Here is a 6,508-nt window from a genome sequence, read left to right as displayed (position 1 = left end):
TTTCCCACAGCCTGGGGGTTTGTGTTGGTTTGTTTTTGTTTTTTTGCATTACCATCTAATGCATTCTGACTCATCCCAAACAACCCTAAAGGGCCACGTCGAACTGCCCCCGTGGGTTTCTGAGGCGACACAGTATTATGGGAGCAGAAAGCTTCCTGTTCTCCCCCAGAGTTGTTGGCTGTCTTGAACTGCCCACCTTGCAGTTAGTAGCTCCACAGGGAACCCACTGCGCCACCAGGGCTCCTCACAGCCTTGCAGAGGGCCTGCCAAGCAATGGGAGCTCCCCGGTCACTGCTGCATGAATGAGGAGCTGATGATGTGCTCTGGATTCTGCCAGACTAAAATCTGGATTTCTTCATGTCCCTCAAGCAAATGATTTAAATTCTCTAAGCCTCGGTGTTATCATTTGCCAACACCACCAACCAAACCTATTGCCGTCAATTCAATTCCAACTCATAGCAACTTGGCAAGACAGAGTAGGACCACTGCAGGGAACTCTCGTGGCAGAATGGGTCCCGTCCAATCATGTTTGGACCCACTAGCTGCCCCCGGAGAACAATACTGGTTTCTGCGACCAGAACAATTTACAGTCTCAGAAATTCACAAGACAGTTCTTCTCTGTCCTATGGAGTCACTGGAAGAAATAATCAGCAAGGAGTTTGGGCTTGTTTGCTTCTATTTTTTCCCTCCTTTCGGTAAATCTGTTGTTGTTTTTAAATCTTTTTATGGGGAGCTCTTACAGATATCATAACATTCCATAGTTCATGAGCAGCCATATCTTTCTCTCCTAGTCTGCTGGTGGGTTCAAATGCCAACCTTTTGGTTAGCCGCCGAGAGTTTTAACCACTGCATCGCTAAGAGCCCTGGCGTTTGCAAAGCGGGGACAAATGACTAGAGAGAGTGTAAGGTCCTAGTCGGGTAATAATGATCATGACAGTGTGTTCCCGCGAATTCCTCCAAGGTTACTCATGTTTGCATCAGTGCGTCTTGTGTGTTCTTACGATAGAACCGGACAAGACCAAAGGGATGTTCCATTTCAGATATTTTAATATTTGTAAAAGTCATGGAACTTCCTGACAAGAATACAGAGGTGGTGGCTGGGGGCAGTGGCAGGGAACCCATTAGCCTACCAGAATGTAATGCTTGAAAGAGGTTATGGAAGAATTATGTAAAGGCAGAATCGTTTCATAAAATGGCAGGAAAGTATTTTGGATGGCATGTTCTAGGAGGGTGAAGTCGGTGTGGAGTTGGAATAAGCAGTGGATAAAGGAGCATATTTTAGGGATTCCTGGTGGTATGGTGGTTTCCAGTTGGGCTGCTAACCACAATGTTTTGATATAATATGCAAAAAAATGTTTTTTAACTCACTGTCATTGAGTCGATTCTGACTCATAGTGACCCCATAGGACAGGGTAGAACTGGTCCTGTTTCCAAGACTACCTCGTTAAGAGAATGGAAAGCCTCATCTTTCTCCCTTGAAGCAGCTGGTGGTTTTGAACTGCTGACCTTACAGTTAGCAGCCCCAACTCATAACCAGTATGTCACCAGGGCTCCTTTTGAACTGGTTGAACATACTGGGCATTAATCATAAAACTGGTCATTTTTTTTCTCCCAAGAAACACCAAAAGTCACTCCATGACAAGTATCTCTCTCAGTCCTTGTATCGTTTGGGCTCAGCTCAGACAGAACTCTCCAAGTAAAGCATGTGACTGGAGTGTTGGCCCTTCTCCTATTGCAGGGGTCCTCAAACTTTTTAAACAGGGGGCCAGTTCACTGTCCCTCAGACCTGTTGGAGGGCCAGACTATAGTTATTTTTTTAAAAAACAACTATATATCTTATTTTGAAGTAAAAAAAACAAATGGGGCAAAAACACCCAGCAGGCTGGATAAATGTCCTCGGCGGGCCTTAGTTTGAGGACGCCTGTCCTACAGTATCTGATGTTTTTTGAATCACTCACAAGAAGTCTGAGTTAACCAAGATTTTCTCCTTAAAAAGCGAATGCCCGGAGGAAGGTTAGGAGCTGGGCAATATTTCCATCTTTAAATAATTCAAGGAGATTGTGACTCTCTGAAGACTTGAGTTAGGGAAACATCACTTCTTGGGGGGAAGGCAGGAAAGAATCAAAATCTTTATAGAACCTAAGGAAAGCCTGGGACAGGCCCTCAGGTACAGGGCTAGAAGTTCTCTGGGCAGTCGAGGGCAGAAGGAATAGATTAGGGGTAAAAAGGGAAGAGTAGGGACATTAAGGGAATTCTCAACTATTTAAGGGAAAGATCTTCCACCTAGGAGGGGAAAAAAAAGTTATTTTTCACTTCCCCTGATGATTTGTGCCCCAAACCCAGAAGTCAATACTGCTTCGGTTCATAAATGCCATTTGGGTAAAATTAAGCTTCTGCAAAATGACGTGGGGACTCAGATGAGCATTATTTCTATGAGAAAATGTTTCTCCCACTTACAACGAGGCTCTTGAAGCATAGCCTATTTATAAACTGATCTTTTTTTATTATCAAAACTTATTGTCAAAAAAAAAAAAAAAAACAGGCCCAGGGTAGTCCCGGCAAACATCAGAGATCCTACTAATGCCCAGCAATGACCTTGAACATTGCTTTCCCAAAGCTAAGACCTCACTGAGTTTTGCCACACGGGTTTTAGACGTGCCTTGGCATCTCAGTGGTCAAGGAGCCCTCGGGGAGCAGTGCTTTAAGCATTGGGCTGCTCACAGAAAGGTCATGGATTCTAATCCACCACCTCCTTTGTGGGAGAAAGATGAGGCAGTCTGCTTCCATAAAGACGCAGTTTCTTAGCAGTTTGTAAAGCACAGGAGTGGATGTACACACATAATAACTACTTACGCAAGGGTTTGTAGAGGATGTAAGGGGGAGGAGGAGGGGATTTCAGGAGTAAACAATGAAGGTGGGAAGGGGTGAGCACTAGAACTGAAGGTGATTTAATCATGGGATAGGGGGAATGCTCTGAAATTGATTGGGGTAATGATTGTACAATTCCTCTTCATGTGATTGAAATGTTGGATTATATGATCTGTGGATTAAGTACAAAACTGCTTTTTTTAAAACGACAATATCATTTGTCTACAAGACCATTAAAAAAAATTTTTTTAAGACAGTTTCATAGACCTGTAAGGTAGCCCTACTCTGCCCTAAAGGATTGCTGAGCATCAGAATCAATTTGTTGCAGGCAGTGGGCTGGGGCTTGGGTAGCCCAGGATTCACACTCCACAGACTCCACGATGGGTCAGACCAGGGAACCTGCAGCAGCTCCTCCTCCACCAGCTGGCTGCTCCCACTAACTGTGGTTGTCTGCAAATTTCCCACACTGCCTTCATGGGCCAATCAGAGAGTGGGCTGGTGACCTGGGGGGGTGGGGTGGGCAGGATTGTATTCCCAGAGGCAGTTCCGAAGAAGGGCCTGGTGATCAACTTGCAAAGGATGAATTGCTACCATTGAACCCTGTAGAGCGCAGTCCTGTTCTGAAACTCAGGAGCTCACCATGAGCTAGAGTCAACTGGTTTTCAGCAGTGTACAGCGGTGAACTCTGCAGGCTCAGGGGCCAGGTTCAAAGCCTTAAGTGCCCTCTCTGACTAAAGGGCCCTAAGTGTGCCACTGAAACACTCGGACTCTCGCTTTTCTGGTCGACAAAATGGGGACATTTTAGAGAGGCATAATGAGAGAACACAGTTTGCGACCACCAAGGGACAAGGACAGGGCTTTTGATTCCCGCAGTTCTACCCTGTCTATAAGGGTACTTGCTATGAGTCGGCACCAACTCCATGGCAGTGAATTTGAGTTTTGAGGGGTTTATTGAATGAGTATCAGTAACCTAGCGAGTACTCACGTCTTACCTTCTACCATCCAATTGGTGATAAGCGAATCAATGCTGAAAGCGCCCATCCTCGGCTTCCAGTGCTTTGCAAATGTAAACAGTGATTATCAACATCTCGGTTGATTTAGGTGGCCCATTGCTTGCTTTGTGCAACATTCAAGAAACTAAGAACTCACCCAGTTCCCACCGGGCTGCTTGTACCACACGCTCACCAGGCTGACAGACACGGCCGTAATCTGGGGAATGGCGGTTTCATCAAAGAAGAGTTATGAAAGAGTTACAACAAAAATGTGCAGTGTTCTACAAGATGGATTTAAAAATAATCAGGGCCTCTTCAGACAGACAGCCCCATATTGAAACAAAAATCCCTCCTTTAGAAACAATAATTCCTTGAGAAAGTGATTTTTTCCCCCCTAAATAGCTTCCATATCAACCAGGCCAAGTTACTAGGAAATGGAAAGGGGGTGGGGAGAGTGAGTTTAATCACACAGTATGGCATTATCATCCAGAAATGATGTACTGTTTAAAAAGAAAAAGGTTTTGAATATGAATTCACCTCTGGTAACTTTAATGATGCAAAATAGTTGTATTATAGTGAGGTAGACAGGTTTCTTTTTCTTAAAAAAAAAACAAACAAAAACAACTCTCCATTAGACAGAATTAAAATTTTGTAATAATAGTTAAGGAAACGATAACATTATGAGAGAAGGAAACATCTGATTCATGCTTGATTTTGTACAACTCGAATATAAACTTTAAAAATATTAGAAACTCTAACGTTTGAGTGCATATAACATTTTGTACAGTAAGATGAATTGCATGCTGTCCGCTTCCTTGCACTTCCAGTCAGTCACCTTAAATAAACAAATATATACACCTTTTAACAGGACAGCAGTGCATCCAAAGCAAATGTGCATTTTAAATTATTTCTCCTGGCCAAGTCTTTTTTTCTTAGTTAGCATTTTATATTAGCATTCATTAGCATTCCCACCCTTTCTCCCAAACCAACAGGCAACAGGTATGTGGACTGGGAGAGCACAAAACCCCAAAGAGAAGCCGTTCCTGTTTGTTTGATGGTTGGTACAAGCTCCCCTGGTTTGTACCACCTCACACGCAAAAGATGAGACGTTCACGCAGATCCCCATGTCAGCAAGGTTTGAGAATAATACTGGTGCAGGTTGGGGTAGAGTTCATGCTTTTGATCATCTGGGAATGGGTATTTGGGTGGGGCTGTCCTCTCTCCGGTTTCCCTTCAGAAGATGGCCATCTCTCCTCTTCTCCCCCCTCGGTCTCCTTCTCTAGAGCCCCCTGGGAGGCTGGAGGGGTTGGCACTGACCAGCTATCTAAAAGTTGACAGTCCTCCCTGCCCCACCCCACCCCAAGTGGGACTGTGAAAGGAAGGCCGGGCTATTGGCCTCCACACAAAGATGACACTCATGGAAACCCTAGGGCACCCGAGTCACTGAGTCTCACCTGTCTCTGAATCAACTCTAAGGCAACAGGTTTGGAATCCCACCCCTCTCCCCATGCCACGTCAACCGCCCCCCCCCTTTCTTTATAAGGCCTAGTCCCCATCTCCCACCCCAAGCTCAATGTAACACTTTGCTCTTTTCACAGTTTTTCATTACTAGGTTTTAAAAACATTGCCTAACTTGTAATTACAATCTGAAACAATTCTTTTGGGGAAGCCCTGGGCTCTTTCTGGCTGGTAATCTTTCAGGAATGTCAGAGGGGAGGGACAAGAGATGTTCAAGAAACTTCAGAGGCAGGCACTTGGGTCTGCTTTCATCCTTCCCTTCCCAGCTCCTGGCCTGATCCCTGGAGTCTTCCCCCCTTCCCCCTCCTCCAGCCTGATCCTCTCTCCTCTGGTCCTCCCCCACCCCCAACCTCCTCTGCACCTCTGACCTTAGTTAGACTGCCAACCCCATCCAGGCCTTACTGTTTTCAAAATGGGGAAATCCTTCCCTGCCTCTTACAACAGGATGGCTGGGTCTTTGGCAAATCCTGGTTTGGGTTGGTGGGTATCCATTAGAAACAGACATCACTGGGTTACCTCCTACCTGGGCACATTAACCTCAGTGTCAGCCCCTGTGTGGGGGGCAGGTCTTGAGGTTTCTCATTATCCTCCAGGGGGGTTCAATTCTTATCATTCCATCCATACCAGCTCCCCTTTCCCCACCTTCTGAGGAAAAAACAAACAAAAAGGTAACCACAAAGGTGGCATCTACCCATCCCTCTCAGCCCCTAAAGCTTCCAGGAATCATAGGAGGGTCATACTGGGAAAGGCCAAGGCAGAGCTGGGATGGTCCCTAGAGCACACTCAGGGGTGGTACACTTGGGACCACCTGTCCAGGGGCTGGCTTTTCTAATTCCCTTTCCACAGTCCCTGTGGGAACCCTTTCTACTTGGAAGAGCACCAGATGAGGCCAGAAAGCCAGCGCCTTCTTTCCACAGGTGGAAAACAGCACCCTCAAGGTGTGGTCAAAGGTGAGCCTTCCTCCTACATTGTTTCTCTTTCCCAATGATTTTTCCAACGAAGGAATCCGGTGCAGCACAGGTGAAAAAACCAGGCATACGACTTCCTTCCCCCACCTCCTCTCAAAGCCTGTGAAACACACAGGGCAACCCAAAGCCACAAAAATGAAGAGAAGTAAAAGAAAGAGAGAA

The sequence above is a fragment of the Tenrec ecaudatus genome, chromosome 5 (assembly GCF_050624435.1).
Source record: "Tenrec ecaudatus isolate mTenEca1 chromosome 5, mTenEca1.hap1, whole genome shotgun sequence".
Taxonomy (NCBI): domain Eukaryota; kingdom Metazoa; phylum Chordata; class Mammalia; order Afrosoricida; family Tenrecidae; genus Tenrec; species Tenrec ecaudatus.
This window is presented reverse-complemented; position numbering follows the sequence as displayed.